Raw genomic sequence first — 16870 nt, 5'->3', positions numbered from 1 at the left:
TAGTCTAGTCTATAGTCTAGTCTATAGTCTAGTCTATAGTCTAGTCTATAGTCTAGTCTATAGTCTAGTCTATAGTCTAGTCTATAGTCTAGTCTATAGTCTAGTCTATAGTCTAGTCTATAGTCTAGTCTATAGTCTAGTCTATAGTCTAGTCTATAGTCTAGTCTATAGTCTAGTCTATAGTCTAGTCTATAGTCTAGTCTATAGTCTAGTCTATAGTCTATAGTCTAGTCTATAGTCTAGTCTATAGTCTAGTCTATAGTCTAGTCTATAGTCTAGTCTATAGTCTAGTCTATAGTCTAGTCTAGTCTAGTCTATAGTCTAGTCTAGTCTAGTCTATAGTCTAGTCTATAGTCTAGTCTATAGTCTAGTCTATAGTCTAGTCTCTAGAGTCTAGTCTAGTATAGTCTAGTCTATAGTCTAGTCTATAGTCTAGTCCTATAGTCTAGTCTATGGTCTAGTCTATAGTCTAGTCTATAGTCTAGTCTGTAGTCTAGTCTATACTCTTATGTATAGTCTAGTCTAGTCTAGTCTATAGTCTAGACTATACTATAGTTAGACTATAGACTATAGTTTTGTCTTAAATAAATTAAATCTTCCACCTTCTTTCCATTTTAATCTTTCCATTCCTTTAGATTTTGCCCAACAATCTATTACCATTTACATGATTTCTCTTTTCAATAATGAAACATTTATGAAAAACGAATCTTGTGTGAGAAAAGTTCATAGAAAATGAAACTGAAGTTTGTTGTATACATGTATATAGTATTTAGAGAAATGGGATTTAAATGAACAATTGACAATTCAAATGAGCCATCAAAGGACCATTAAGTTTAGAGAAGCAATATATACAAAGAAAAGAGGAAATTATTTCTGTTTTTCTTTTCTATTTCTAATTCTTTAGACGCATAAGTAGAAAACATGAATAGAAACATTATGAGTTTGATAATAATTTTAAAGAATTTTTTTTTTCCAATTTTGCATTAAATGAAGAACATTATTGTTGTTTTTGTATTCTATAGAGTATTCTATAGAGTAATAAAAAAACATGAAAATTTTTATTGAAGTTATGTTAAGGGAAGAAGGATTATGAATGTATTTAACAGAAATTAAGAAAATTTAAATTTATTTTCAAAATGTTGAGAGAGTTATTGATCTCAGCGGCTACAGTATATCAGTATGTTAGTCTATCAGTCTTGGTGTCAACGGTTCGATTCTCATCTAGCACTCTGCCCATAGCCTAGTCTATAGCCTTGTCTATAGTCTAGTCTATAGTCTAGTCTATAGTCTAGTCTATAGTCTAGTCTATAGTCTAGTATATAGTCTAGTCTATAGTCTAGTCTATAGTCTAGTCTATAGTCTAGTCTATAGTCTAGTCTATAGTCTAGTCTATAGTCTAGTCTATAGTCTAGTCTATAGTCTAGTCTATAGTCTAGTCTATAGTCTAGTCTATAGTCTAGTCTATAGTCTAGTCTATAGTCTAGTCTATAGGCTAGTCTATAGTCTAGTCTATAGTCTAGTCTATAGTCTAGTCTATAGTCTAGTCTATAGTCTAGTCTATAGTCTAGTCTATAGTCTAGTCTATAGTCTAGTCTATAGTCTAGTCTATAGTCTAGTCTATAGTCTAGTCTATAGTCTAGTCTATAGTCTAGTCTATAGTCTAGTCTATAGTCTAGTCTATAGTCTAGTCTATTATCAAGTCTATAGTCTAGTCTGTAGCTTAGTCTACAGTCTAGTCTGTAATCTTGTCTGTAGTCTAGTCTATTGTCTAGTCTATAAGCTATAGTCTAGTCTATAGTCTAGTCTATAGTCTAGTCTATTATCTAGTCTATAGTCTAGTCTATAGCTTAGTCTACAGTCTAGTCTGTAATCTTGTCTGTAGTCTAGTCTATTGTCTAGTCTATAAGCTAGTCTATAGTCTAGTCTTTATTGTAGTCTGTAGTTTACTCTATAGTCCATTATATAATATAATATATAGCTTAGTCTACAGTCTAGCCTGTAGTCTAGTCTATAGTCTAGTCTATAAACTAGTGAGTGGTCTAGTCTACAGGCTATTTTAATTCTATTCTGTAGTTTACTCTATAGTCCAGTCTATAGTCTTATATATAGCGTAGCCTACAGCCTATAGTCTTGTCGTTAGTCTAGTCTATAGCCTAGTCTATAATCCAGTCTATAGCATAGCCGATAGCTTAGTCTATAGTATAGTCTACTGTATAGGCTATTCTTTAGTCTAGCCTGTATTTTAGTCTATAGTCTAGTCTATAGTCTAGTCTATAGCCTAGTCTATAGTCCTTTAAACAATCTTTGTTATTAAAATATTTTTTAAATTGCCAAAAAATATGTATTTTCGCTTTTTATGCAAATGAGCATCTAAGGACAAGTGAGGCGTAGAAAATCCCTGTTTTTAAATACAAAATCCAACAAAGGAAATAAAACGTTGCCTGGGTAGCGATTAGAACTTACAATATCGAGTTGATATTGGCAACCTGCTCCCTTAAAAATATTTAAAACGAATTATATAAAATTCCTTTTATTAACATTTGTTAAGTATTGTCACAGGCAAAAGAACACGTTTTGCAAGACATGTCCTTTTTTTCTTGTTGTAACATGAAAAAAGAAAAATGTTGCTATTTTGGTTAAATTTATAGCACTTTTTTGAAGTATTAAGATTTTTAACGCCCTTTAGGTGAAAAAAAACGGATATAGGTTGTATATGATTTTCAGGGAATTATTATTTATACTGAGAATTTGGAGAGAAAAAAGAACAAGTAACCGATAAATATTTAACACACAGATAATTGACTTTACAGAGATTTGCTGTGTTTTTGAATGAATTAAATGAATGGTTGTAGGAGAATAGTTTGTAGTAGAGATCAGCTGAGTCAGAGAACGCTTTGAGGTTAGTAAGGTATGATGCTGAGCTATACAATTGTCTTAATATAATAACAACTACTAAGAATACATATCCAACAGTTCTAGTGTTTAATTTTTATAGAGATCGTTTGTTTAAAGTTTAAATTTCAATGGCGGATATTTTATTATAGGCACAATGATACATACACACATCCTTAGCCAAAGGTGTCAAAGTCATAATTCGTAAATCCCTTTTTAAGGTTCTTAACGAAACTACGAAGACACACTCTCACACTTTTTGTTTCTATTCTCATATATGTTTAAAGAGAAAGCAGGACAGTGGACTTTTCATAACAATTTCCAATTCTCGTGTACGTGTTTAATTATAAGAGAGTGTAGGTGTGTCACAAATACATACACTTAATATGTGGAGAGAAGATTACAGGATGTGTAACACCTTGCCAGCCTTTAAAAATGCACATGAATGAATATTTCCCATTTATAGTGCTGGTCTTTTGTCTTCCACGTACTGACTACATTTATGAACAAAAAAAATTTTTAAAGAAAAAACAAGAACAAAAGCCTGGAAACAAAGTTATGAAAACGTAACAAAAAATGAAGAAGCACAATTCTATAGATCTCAAGGAGAAACAACTGAAAACAATAGAGAAAAAAATACAAAAAAATTTTAAATACTAGGACGTGTAATAAAACAAAAGCACAGTATGAATTCTGCAGGAGGATACATACACACACGAACACATAAACCTACTCCTTCATACACACACACTTTAACTTATAACTGAGGAACAGAAAAAAGAATGAATTAAAAAAAATTGTTAAGAGAATTGAATGTGAAAATGAATAAATAACTGAATGACTAGAAGAATGAATAAATGAATGAATTGAATGCAAAAGCAAGATACCCGCCATTAATGAAAACAATAACAATTATTGTTTCAAGCATTACAGAAGAACAGTATGAAATTTTTCGAAAAAAAAAGAGTGAAAAGAGGGAAGATACTAAAAAAGAATAAGAATAAAGTGCATTTGTTAAACGGACACCAGAACTAATGCGATAACAAGTGTATGGAAAGAAAGAAGAACACAGAAACAAGTCAAGAGAATGAATGAATGAATAAAAAAATGCATGAATGACTGACACAATTCAGGAAAACTGAATGCAACACAAGAAAAATAAACAAATAAAACAACAATTTAGGAGATACATAAAAACTGTTACACTTACCCACCAACTGATGGCAAGTTCCCAAGCCCACCACCACCGACTGACTGTACCTTTTCTTAATAAAATTCCCATTATTGCTGAAAAATGGAACACAGGACAAGTGACATGATTAGTTTAAGGTTACTTGTAGCACGTTTAGGGTTTTATACGGCAAATCGTTACAAAACGTGTTCTTTACAAAAGAAATTTCAAATTGAGAACAATTCTTCGGGAGAAAAAAACCTCTTAAAAAGACAGACGTCGGCGAAATTAACCTCGAAGGTAAGGATATCTCAAAAACCCCGAAAAAAACGAGGAAGGAGAAGCTGGACAGTGGTAAAGTAAAAGAGCCGACATCTTGGGCCAAAGTTGTCAGAAGAAGACACCGGGACGATCTCTGACTAGAAGACCTAGTCAACAATAAGATAGTGAACCACACAAACGCTTCGAAGGGCAAACTACCAATATAGCAACAGAGTAAAATAGAAGACCTGGTCGACAATAAGCAATCGCTTCAAAGGACAAACAACCAATAGAGAGCGTGAGCTGCGAGTTCAGCATGGGCACGATATTGATGAGGTTGTGATCTCACCAATGTGTTAGCACCCTAAATCCCTCCTCCCTGGGACGGCGCTAAGCTGGGACAGGCAAAGAAGAGCGAACTTCCGTTGCTCTTAAAGTCCACTGTCTACATAAAAGGATAATGGGTCAGCAAACTGGCTAATGAAGATGTACTGGAAATTCTTGGTGGCCAAAATGCTGAGCTGGCCGTGGAAAAATGGTATGTCTTTTACAGAAAAGAAGAAGAACCTGAGCGAACTTTATTTTTAATAGCTATCGACCGGAATTCCATGGCTAGTGTTGCCAAGAATAAAGGTAGGGCTTACTTCGCCTCTAAAGCTGTTAAATTCAAAATTGGGAAGGTGCCGATTGGAAGGGCTATTACAACTCGAAAAACCGAAGACCACAGCATCACTAGCCACTACTGATAACATTGAGGAGTCAAATCCTAAAAGAAGAGGACGATCTCTGACTAGAAGACCTAGTCAACAATAAGATAGTGAACCACACAAACGCTTCGAAGGGCAAACTACCAATATAGCAACAGAGTAAAATAGAAGACCTGGTCGACAATAAGCAATCGCTTCAAAGGACAAACAACCAATAGAGAGCGTGAGCTGCGAGTTCAGCATGGGCACGATATTGATGAGGTTGTGATCTCACCAATGTGTTAGCACCCTAAATCCCTCCTCCCTGGGACGGCGCTAAGCTGGGACAGGCAAAGAAGAGCGAACTTCCGTTGCTCTTAAAGTCCACTGTCTACATAAAAGGATAATGGGTCAGCAAACTGGCTAATGAAGATGTACTGGAAATTCTTGGTGGCCAAAATGCTGAGCTGGCCGTGGAAAAATGGTATGTCTTTTACAGAAAAGAAGAAGAACCTGAGCGAACTTTATTTTTAATAGCTATCGACCGGAATTCCATGGCTAGTGTTGCCAAGAATAAAGGTAGGGCTTACTTCGCCTCTAAAGCTGTTAAATTCAAAATTGGGAAGGTGCCGATTGGAAGGGCTATTACAACTCGAAAAACCGAAGACCACAGCATCACTAGCCACTACTGATAACATTGAGGAGTCAAATCCTAAAAGAGAGGAAGTTACCACTAACTCGCCAAAAGAAAGTGCAGCTGGCCTTTTCAAAATTGGAAGGCGCCGATTGAAAGGGCTGTTAAAACCGTCCCAGACAAAGACACTAAAACACCTAAGACGGTATTCAAAGCATCATTAGCAAGTGCTAGTAATGTTGAGGAGTCAAATCCTAAAAGCGAGGATGAAGACAGAACAGCAGTGCTTTCCAAAATTGAGAAGACTGATATTCCTGCCTGATAAGGTCACCGCAGTGCCGTCAATAGTACCCACTGCAACCGAAGGCTACCCAGAGGAGTCAAATCCAAGAGCGCAGAGGTGTTCACCAACTCGCTGGAAGTCAATTAAATGGATGACCATGATTGAGATTAGCCAAATAAGCCTCCATCAGAGCGAGACAGCTACTAACGCTCTGATGGCTGAAATTAACACAGACAAGTAAGATACATATAACTTTAATCCAGGAACCTTGGACTTGGATTCGCAACAAGATTTCTGGATTAAATCACGTAAATTTCCAACTTTTCTACGTTGTTACAGGGTCTCGCCCGAGAACTTGTATTTTCTCCTCTCGACAGGATTATCTACATCGGATGCAACGATGCTGAAGCAAGATCGTGGCAACATATACCTTGCATCTGTTTACCTGCCCTTGGATTCCCCGACACTACCACCAACGTAGGATCTGATAAAACTGTGATACAAACACCAATCGCAGAGGACTAGGCCCTCATGGATTTCCTTAGACTTGATCGCATTGAACTTAGGTAATAAAGCTACCTTCGTCAATAGAATCAGAGAAGAAGTATTAGCTATATTAACTATATGTTCAAAAGAGATTATAAACGAAATTCAGTATTGAAGAGTTTCGGACGAGCACTCCTTTTCTGATCATCGCTACATAAGATTCAAAATACTACGGCAACCACCAAAGCCGATAAAGTTTTCGAAATAAGTCTAAATCTAACTGGTCAATGGACCTTACTAAAGTTACCATTTATGTCAGAACACTTTTCAATGTGAATTCAAAATATTTGTGAGAGAATTCCATAAGGCCTCTTGGAATAATGAAACGGTGGGTAAAACCTCAAAGATCCTATGGGGTGACCCCGATGAGAGCAAGGCGAGAAATCTCCTCAAAATGAGCAATTCTGATTTTAGTATGACGGTACGTATTCTAAGTGGACACACAGGATTACGAGCACATCTATACAAAATTGGACGTGTGGATTCAGACGAATGTAGAGCTTGTGGAGAGGACAGTGAAACTCTGTAACACTTTCTTTGCCATTGTCAGGCATTCGTCGAAGTTAGATCCAAGTATCTAGGAAGTGATGTTGTTCCGAAAATAACACACAATAAATAACATTACACAGGAATTCAGTTTAATCATTCACCACATCATTTCAATTAAGAAATGAGAACAACACAACATATGGATGCATTTAGAGTACTCATCTGTTTAAAACTAAACTTTTTCCCAGCGTTCAACCAAAAACACTTGGCCACAGCCATAGTGGTTGTTGCTGTTAATCAGAAGCTTATTTGACATGATTTTCAATAAAAAAATATACAGAAAATAATAATAAAATATGAAAGATAAAAAAGTAAATACTGGACCAAAACTATAACACAATATCATATATAAACAGAACAACAACAAAAGAGCAACAAAAAAAATGATTCTATCTTTCTATGTCCATTAAAATGAATGACAGTAAACAGGATACAAATAATGTACAGAACAATAATACATTTGTATTTGTAGGTATTTTATTAAACACATATTGAGAAAAAAACCTTTATGATGATTTGCAGTTTTAGTATTTTTGGGTTTGTTTTTTTTTTTATAGGAAAAAATATCAAAGAATTTTCTTAAAAAAAACTGCTAAATGGATAATGAACACTGATAAAAAATAATAAGATTCAAATTATAAATTAATACTTCTTTCAATAGACAAAATAAATTAATTTCTAAATTTAATTTTAATAAATCATTCAAACAAGATTTTGTATTTTCAAATGTCAAAAAATCTCAAATTTTTCATGTAAATGGTGTTTTATTATAATATTATACATTTTTCTGCCTTTTGAGCCTATTTTGAGATGTTCGAAAATTCGAACTTAATTTAGAAATTAATAAAAATGTCAAAAAACTTGTAAAATTTAACTTAAATAATGTTTAACTATAAAATTTTCTCTAGCTTATGGATTTTCCTGCATTTTGAGCCAAATTTTTAATGTTCGAAAATTCGAACTTAATTTCGAAATTTGAGAAAATTTGCAAAAATGTCCAAAAATCTCTAACTTTTAACTCAAATGGTGATTTATTATAAGACTTTCTCTAGATAACACATTTTCTTGCATTTTGAACCAAATTTGTAATGTTCGAAAATTCGAACTTAATTTCGAAATTTGAGAAAATTTGCAAAAATGTCAAAAATCTCAAACTTTTGACTTAAATGGTGTTTTATTATAAGACATTCTCTAGATAACACATTTTCCTGCATTTTGAGCCAAATTTGTGATGTTCGAAAATTCGAACTTAATTTCGAAATTTGAGAAAACTTGCAAAAATGTTCAAAAATCTCAAACATTTTACTCAAATTGATTTTTATTATAATACTTTTTCAAGATTATGCATTTTCCTGCATTTTGAACCAAATTTGTAATATTCGAAAATTCGAACTTAATTTCGAAATTTGCGAAAATGTCCAAAAATCTCAAACTTTTTACTTAAAAGACGTTTTATTGCAAGAATTTCTCTAGATAACACATTTTGCTGCATTTTTAGCCAAATTTGTAATGTTCGAAAATTCGAACTTAATTTCGAAATTTGCGAAAATTTGCAAAAATGTCCAAAAATCTCAAAATATTAGCTTTAAAGTTGTTTCATTATACACATCTCAGTAGATTATACATTTTCTTGCATTTTGAGCCAAATTCATAATGTTCGAAAATTCGAACTTATTTTCGAAATTAATAAAAATTTCTAAAAACCTTCAAAAATTACTTTTAATAATGTTTTACGAACTTTATATTGTTAGATTACCAAATTTTCTTTATTTTTCACTCAATTGGCGATGTTCGAAAAATTCGAACTTAATTTCGAAATTAGCAGAAATGTCTTAAAACCTTTGAAATTTAACTTTAATAGCTTTTAGCTGAAAATTTATAAAATTTTTTTATTTTTGGCATAATTTTGTGAATTTCGAAAATTCGAATTTATGTTCGAAATTTGCTAGAATGTCGGAAAATCTAAAATTTGTAACCTAAATGTTGTTTTATTATAATACTTCCACCAGATTGCACATTTTCTTGCATTTTGAGCCTAATTAGTGATGTTCGAAAATTCGAACTTAATTTCGAAATTAGCAAAAATGTTAAAAAATCTCAAAATATTTACTTTAAAGTTGTTGTAATATAAAAATTTCAGTAGATTACACATTTTCTTGCATTTTCAGCCTAATTAGTGATGTTCGAAAATTCGAACTTAATTTCGAAATTAATAAAAATGCCTAAAAATCTCTAATATAAAGCTGAATGCTTAATAGCGTTAGTCGTCAATATGTTTGCTTTAGTTTTTCTTAATTTGAATCAAAATAGTTTCGCTTACTTTACAGCTTCTGTGGCAGCAGTTAAAGAACATTTTTTTTTTATAATTTAAACATTATTTGCTTGTCAATTGAACGTTATATTAGCAATTAGTTCCCTATTAATGGCGTTATTTGTTACACATATGTTTGATTTGCTATAATTTATGGAACTGCTAACAGGTCACGCCTAATTTCAAATATTTTACATAACATGCAAATATTTAGTGATCAAATTTTGCCACCAGCTGTTCACTTTTTTTTGGCAAATATGTATGTAACCCTTTTGTTTTTTTAAATATTGCAAAAACTAAAACCCATTAATGAATATCGATTAATGCAGAAAAAAAGCATTAAATTGTTGTCAATGCAGCCATAAAATTAAGCGTTAAAGGTTATGACCTTTTACACGCCTCCTTAGGAGGCGTTTACATGTGGTGTCATGGGGTAACATCTTTATTTAAGAAATAAAAAACTTTAAAATCAATTTTTTTAAATTGCAAAATCAAAAATTAATGACTTTTTATAGGCAACACCTACTTTTTTCGAAATAGTGCAAATTTTAACAATTTCTTACTTTATGGCAAAAAATCTGAGAGAAAAAAATTCCCTTATGGGGTAGTGGTGGTGGCTTTTAAATTTAACACAGTTTTAAATTAATTGTTTAAAATTGTTTCACAATTAACAAAGGCTCTAAATAACATTCAAATAACCGTAAGGGGTTAAATTTCGCCTTACAACAATAACAATAATGACACCATTAAATTTATACGGCTACATTTTCCATAAATTTCTAAAATCACAAAAAAAGAAACAATTTAAATGTATTTGTATTATACTCACTTTGAATTTGTAATGTTCTCACGTCCTCACTGTTGTGCTGCTGCTACAACCCTTTTTCTTCTAATAGTAATAATTTTAGCATTTCCAGCCGCTTTGTTAATTTCCTTTCTTTGTCGTCGTTTACGCTCTTCATTTCGAAATTTGCCGAACTCTTGTGGTTTAAGTGTCAAACTATGTAGTTCTAATGAATGGTTTTGTAGTAACTTAAAAAAAATCACAAAAAGTTCCACGTTGTAATAAAAAAGTGTTGTTACTGTGTTCTAAATATTGGTAAATCATGTTGAGCCGTTTCCGTTTTTTAAGATTTTTTTTAGGCAAAGGCTGCTGTTAACTGCTTGCTGCCTGGTGTTGCTCCCTGTGTAGTCGTCCTAAAAGTTTAAAACAGTTTTATTGTTAAATAAAGTATTTAATGTAAAAGTGTGCTTAAAATCATTTATGAGAAACATTTAATACAAATTCTCACTTGTTTTCAAGTTTTCCTTTAATTTGAGTATAATTTTGAGATTTTAGAAAATTCGAACTTAATTTCGAAATTTCTAAAAAAGGCTAAAAGTCCTTAAAAATTAACTTTAGAGCAATTTTAGCGCTAAATATGACTAGATTTTAACATTTCCTTTAATTTAAACCTAATTTTGTGATTTTCGAAAATTCGAACTTAATTTCGAAATTCCAGAAAATGTCTAAAAATCGTTAAATTTCATCTTATTGCAGTTTTATTGTGAAAATATCTTTTAAGCCCATGTTTTCTTCCAAATTTGAGCCCAAATTGTGATTTTCGAAATTTCGAACTTAATTTCGAAATTCTCAAAAATGTCTTAAAATCTTACAAAGTTGATTTTAATGTTAACTAAATACAAATATTGGTAGATTTTAAGTTTTCCTGCATTTTGAGCCTAATTTTGTGATTTTCGAAAATTCGAACTTAATTTCGAAAATCCCAAAAATGTCTAAAAACCGTTAAAATTTAACTAATATGTAGTTGTATTGTGAAAAAATCGTTAAATCTCACAATTTTAGTCTAATTTGTGATATTCGAAAATTCGAACTTAATTTCGAAAATTCTCAAAAATGTAAAAAAATCTTAGAATAATGATTTTAATTTAAATTTTTTGCTAGATTACCAGTTTTGAGGCATTTTAGGTCAAATTAGTGATTTTCGAAAATTCGAACTTAATTTCGAAATTTTCGAAAATGTCTAAAAATAGTGGAAAAACACTATTAAGTCTATTTTACTATAGAAATACAAAATTTTCTTCAATTTGAGCATAATTTAGGATTTTCGAAAATTCAAACTTAATTTCGAAATTTTCAAAAATGCTTCAAAATCGCTTGAAACGTTAATTTTACATAATTTTCGATATAATTATTTAAAAATATTAAATTTTGTTTACCATTAAGCTTAAATTTTGGATATTCGAAAATTCGAACTTAATTTTGAAATTTTTGAAAAAGCCTTTTCATGTTAAAACTTTTAATAATATTGTCATCATCAATATTCATTGTTTAAACTTAAAAGATGCCAAACAAAAATGCACGTCGCACCTGAGAACTTTATAGAATTTTAAATGATTAAGAAAAGGGGGAAACGTCAAAACTACAGCTAAAGTAAAAGACAAGATAATATGAGATGAAATGATATTCTTAAAAACATTTAACACGTTTTCGCACATTAATCATAACCACTTAAGAAAAAAAGCTCTCTTCCCAAAAAAAAAAAAAAACAGCAACAACTACAACAATAACAATAATAATTTCAAACAACAATAGAGCAACTAACAAAAGAAAATAATAAAAAAACTGAAAATGAAAAAATATATCACAAAAAGAAGAAGATACATTATGAATAATAACAAACAACAGCAACAACAACAAACAAACTATTCAATAAATATTTCACTCTCATATTACAACAACTGTGGCATGAAAATGTTTTAAAACTAATAAATATTTATTATTTTACGCCATTAATAATAAAAAAAAAGACACAACTCTTGTTGTTGTTGACGAGAGCTCTAACTTTAGGCCTATTGTTTGTTCCCTTAGAGAGCTTGAGCTGAGGTTTTGTTTGTTATTATCCCCCCATTGTTTGTGTAACAATTTTTCAAAGATTCATAAACAAAGGCATCCATCCATCTATACCATGTAAATAACACTTCGTTACGTTAAAAATTATAAAATTATTAATATTCTTTCCTGACGTTCTTCTTGATTTTTGAAAAGTTTCTTAGGTCTCTGAAGTCGTGTCAATATTAACACTGCAACTTGTAGCAAAACAATAACGCACAGTTTTTGTGGCAGCCAGTGCAGTGTGTACATCTTCTTTCTCACTGATTTAAAATGATGAACGTGTTATTAAATCTTTTTTTTTTTTTCGTTTTTTCCTTTACCTTATAACTCATAAATGAAGGTGGTAAAAGTGCCTGGGGAATTATAGTTTTAATATTCTATTCAAAAGAAGAAACAAACAAAAACATCTGAAAGTTTTTTTCAATAACTTTTTAACAAATAAATATTGATTTTCTTATGACTTTATATGGGTTCATAATTCATCAACAGTTTGAGTCTAATTTCTATAGAAGAATTGCACAAATTTCTATAGAAAATTTGCTCTATAAAGAGCACAAATTTCTATAGAAAATTTGCTCTATAGAGAGCACAAATTTCTATAGAAAATTTGCTCTAATAAGAGCACAAATTTCTATTGAAAATTTGCTCATGCTAAGAGCACAGTTTTCTATAGAAAATCTACTCTATAAAGAGAAAAAATTTCTATAGAAAATTTGCTCTATAAAGAGCACAAATTTCTATAGAAAATTTGCTCTATAAAGAGCACAAATTTCTATAGAAAATTTGCTCTATAAAGAGCACAAATTTCTATAGAAAATTTGCTCTATAAAGAGCACAAATTTCTATAGAAAATTTGCTCTATAAAGAGCACAAATTTCTATAGAAAATTTGCTCTATAAAGAGCACAAATTTCTATAGAAAATTTGCTCTATAAAGAGCACAAATTTCTATAGAAAATTTGCTCTATAAAGAGCACAAATTTCTATAGAAAATTTGCTCTATAAAGAGCACAAATTTCTATAGAAAATTTGCTCTATAAAGAGCACAAATTTCTATAGAAAATTTGCTCTATAAAGAGCACAAATTTCTATAGAAAATTTGCTCTATAAAGAGCACAAATTTCTATAGAAAATTTGCTCTATAAAGAGCACAAATTTCTATAGAAAATTTGCTCTATAAAAAGCACAAATTTCTATAGAAAATTTTCTCTATACAGAGCGAAAATTTACTCTATAAAGAGCACAAATTTCTATAGAAAATTTGCTCTATAAAAAGCACAAATTTCTATAGAAAATTTTCTCTATACAGAGCACAATTTACTATAGAAAATTTGCTCTATAAAGAGCACAAATTTCTATAGAAAATGTGCTCTATAAGGGCACAAATTTCTATAGGAAATGTGCTCTATAAAGACAGCAAATATCTATAGAAAATTTACTCTATAAAGAGCACAGTTTTCTATAGAAAATTTGCTTCTGTTAAGAGCACAGTTTTCTATAGAAAATTTGCTTCTGTTAAGAGCACAGTTTTCTATAGAAAATTTGCTCCTGTTAAAAGCACAGTTTTCTATAGAAAATTTGCTTCTGTTAAGAGCACAATTTTCTATAGAAAATTTGCTTCTGTTAAGAGCACAGTTTTCTATAGAAAATTTGCTTCTGTTAAGAGCACAGTTTTCTATAGAAAATTTGCTTCTGTTAAGAGCAAAGTTTTCTATAAAAAATTTGCTCCTGTTAAGAGCACAGTTTTCTATAGAAAATTTGCTCCTGTTAAGAGCACAGTTTTCTATAGAAAATTTGCTCCTGTTAAGAGCACAGTTTTCTATAGAAAATTTGCTCCTGTTAAGAGCACAGTTTTCTATAGAAAATTTGCTCCTGTTAAGAGCACAGTTTTCTATAGAAAATTTGCTCCTGTTAAGAGCACAGTTTTCTATAGAAAATTTGCTCCTGTTAAGAGCACAGTTTTCTACAGAAAATTTGCTCCTGTTAAGAGCACAGTTTTCTATAGAAAATTTGCTTCTGTTAAGAGCACAGTTTTCTATAGAAAATTTGCTTCTGTTAAGAGCACAGTTTTCTATAGAAAATTTGCTTCTGTTAAGAGCACAGTTTTCTATAGAAAATTTGCTTCTGTTAAGAGCACAGTTTTCTATAGAAAATTTGCTTCTGTTAAGAGCACAGTTTTCTATAGAAAATTTGCTTCTGTTAAGAGCACAGTTTTCTATAGAAAATTTGCTTCTGTTAAGAGCACAGTTTTCTATAGAAAATTTGCTTCTGTTAAGAGCACAGTTTTCTATAGAAAATTTGCTTCTGTTAAGAGCACAGTTTTCTATAGAAAATTTGCTTCTGTTAAGAGCACAGTTTTCTATAGAAAATTTGCTTCTGTTAAGAGCACAGTTTTCTATAGAAAATTTGCTTCTGTTAAGAGCACAGTTTTCTATAGAAAATTTGCTTCTGTTAAGACCACAGTTTTCTCTACAAGATTAAGCAAGAGTATAGTTTTCTCTAGAAATGTGCTTCCATTAAGAGCAGTTTTCTGTAGAAAATTTGCTCGTGTTAAGAGCCCAGTTTGCTTCTGTGAAAAGACAGTTTCTATAGAAACTTTGCTCCTGTTAAGAGTACAGTTTTTTAATCCTAAATAAATTCACTTAATATGTTTGCATAATATTGACATTATACTATTTTTCAAATCACTTATCCTGGCAAAATATATGACATAATTTACATTACAATCAATGCTACGACCCATAAACAGATTTAATCCTAAATAATGAATTGTTTATTTTGCATTAACAAAACAACCCGTTAACAATTCGATAGAAAACTAAGTTTTCAATTTAAATAATTTCAAATATCCCAATTCAAAACCAAGTGCGCTGGAAGTGTGCTTCTGGTTTTCTACAATATAATAAGAAAAATTCAAGATAATTTAAGAAAAATTACAACTTAAATTAAGGACCTTTTCTTTTACTTGGCGTGTTTGGCATATCAAAACATAAAATTATTTAAATTTTTTTTTTGTTTTTTCAGCAATTTATCACTGAAAATAATGTCAAGCAGCAAATAATAGGAAATAAAGAAGAAAGGATGGTGGTTGGTTTGTGCCACAACAGAAGCAGCAATGCAGCACATTTAAATTGAAAGTGATTTGCATATGAAGAAATAAACACACTATATGCCTCCCCAAGGAATAAACCCCTGGAAATAAAAACCTTGTTGCTACAAAGACCAAAGAAATGGCTTTTGTTCAAATTGAAAAAAATGTGAATGTATGTATTTATTACAGAATTCTGTTGTTGTTGGTCCCCATAGTATTTTGTATTTATATAGAGAGAGAGAGATTGTGCCAAAGTGATCAATAATTTGACGTTGTAAATGTTGTCACATTATGTTTATGAAATTATTTTGTAAATATTAACATTTGATGAACAATAATAAATTGTTCGAATTGTTATTTGCGACATTATTACAAATAATGATGTGTAAAATGTTCTATAATTGATGGGTAATCAATCAAAGATGTTGTGGAAATATGCACTTGTTTTGAAGTGGTTAAGGAAGAGTAACTATGCATTATTCAAATTTGAACAGGAGCAAATTTTCTATAGAAATATGAACTCTTAACAGAAGCAAATTTTCTATAGAAATTTGAACTCTTAGCGGGAGCAAATTTTCTATAGAAAACTGTGCTCTTAACAGAAGCAAATTTTCTATAGAAAACTGTGCTCTTAACAAAAGCAAATTTTCTATAGAAAACTGTGCTCTTAACAAAAGCAAATTTTCTATAGAAAACTGTGCTCTTAACAAAAGCAAATTTTCTATAGAAAACTGTGCTCTTAACAGAAGCAAATTTTCTATAGAAAACTGTGCTCTTAACAGGAGCAAATTTTCTATAGATAACTGTGCTCTTAACAGCAGCAAATTTTCTATAGAAAACTGTGCTCTTAACAGAAGCAAATTTTCTATAGAAAACTGTGCTCTTAACAGAAGCAAATTTTCTATAGAAAACTGTGCTCTTAACAGAAGCAAATTTTCTATAGAAAACTGTGCTCTTAACAAAAGCAAATTTTCTATAGAAAACTGTGCTCTTAACAAAAGCAAATTTTCTATAGAAAACCGTGCTCTTAACAGAAGCAAATTTTCTATAGAAAACTGTGCTCTTAACAGGAGCAAATTTTCTATAGAAAACTGTGCTCTTAACAGGAGCAAATTTTCTATAGAAAACTGTGCTCTTAACAGGAGCAAATTTTCTATAGAAAACTGTGCTCTTAACAGCAGCAAATTTTCTATAGAAAACTGTGCTCTTAACAGAAGCAAATTTTCTATAGAAAACTGTGCTCTTAACAGAAGCAAATTTTCTATAGAAAACTGTGCTCTTAACAGAAGCAAATTTTCTATAGAAAACTGTGCTCTTAACAGAAGCAAATTTTCTATAGAAAACTGTGCTCTTAACAGAAGCAAATTTTCTATAGAAAACTGTACTCTTAACAGCAGCAAATTTTCTATAGAAAACTGTGCTCTTAACAGAAGCAAATTTTCTATAGAAAACTGTGCTCTTAACAGAAGCAAATTTTCTATAGAAAACTGTGCTCTTAACAGAAGCAAATTTTCTATAGAAAACTGTGCTCTTAACAGAAGCAAATTTTCT

The 16870-nt window shown here is 30.9% G+C and overlaps 1 long non-coding RNA gene across 1 annotated transcript in view; it reads right to left on the bottom strand.

Moving 5' to 3' along the window:
* Positions 1-10162: 10162 nt before the first annotated feature.
* The window catches only part of LOC119610291, a 30973-nt gene continuing 24265 nt past the window's right edge, over positions 10163-16870 (bottom strand). Inside the window, exon 2 of the long non-coding RNA XR_005231985.1 lies at positions 10163-10530. This is a non-coding gene — a long non-coding RNA (uncharacterized LOC119610291). The remainder of the gene's footprint in view (positions 10531-16870) is intronic.

The sequence above is a fragment of the Lucilia sericata genome, unplaced genomic scaffold (assembly GCF_015586225.1).
Source record: "Lucilia sericata isolate MDLA Ls3-8-SP2 unplaced genomic scaffold, ASM1558622v1 Contig001149F_arrow, whole genome shotgun sequence".
In the NCBI taxonomy this organism is placed as follows: domain Eukaryota; kingdom Metazoa; phylum Arthropoda; class Insecta; order Diptera; family Calliphoridae; genus Lucilia; species Lucilia sericata.
The sequence above is the reverse complement of the archived record's forward strand: the minus strand, read 5'-3'. Positions and strand labels throughout refer to the sequence as shown.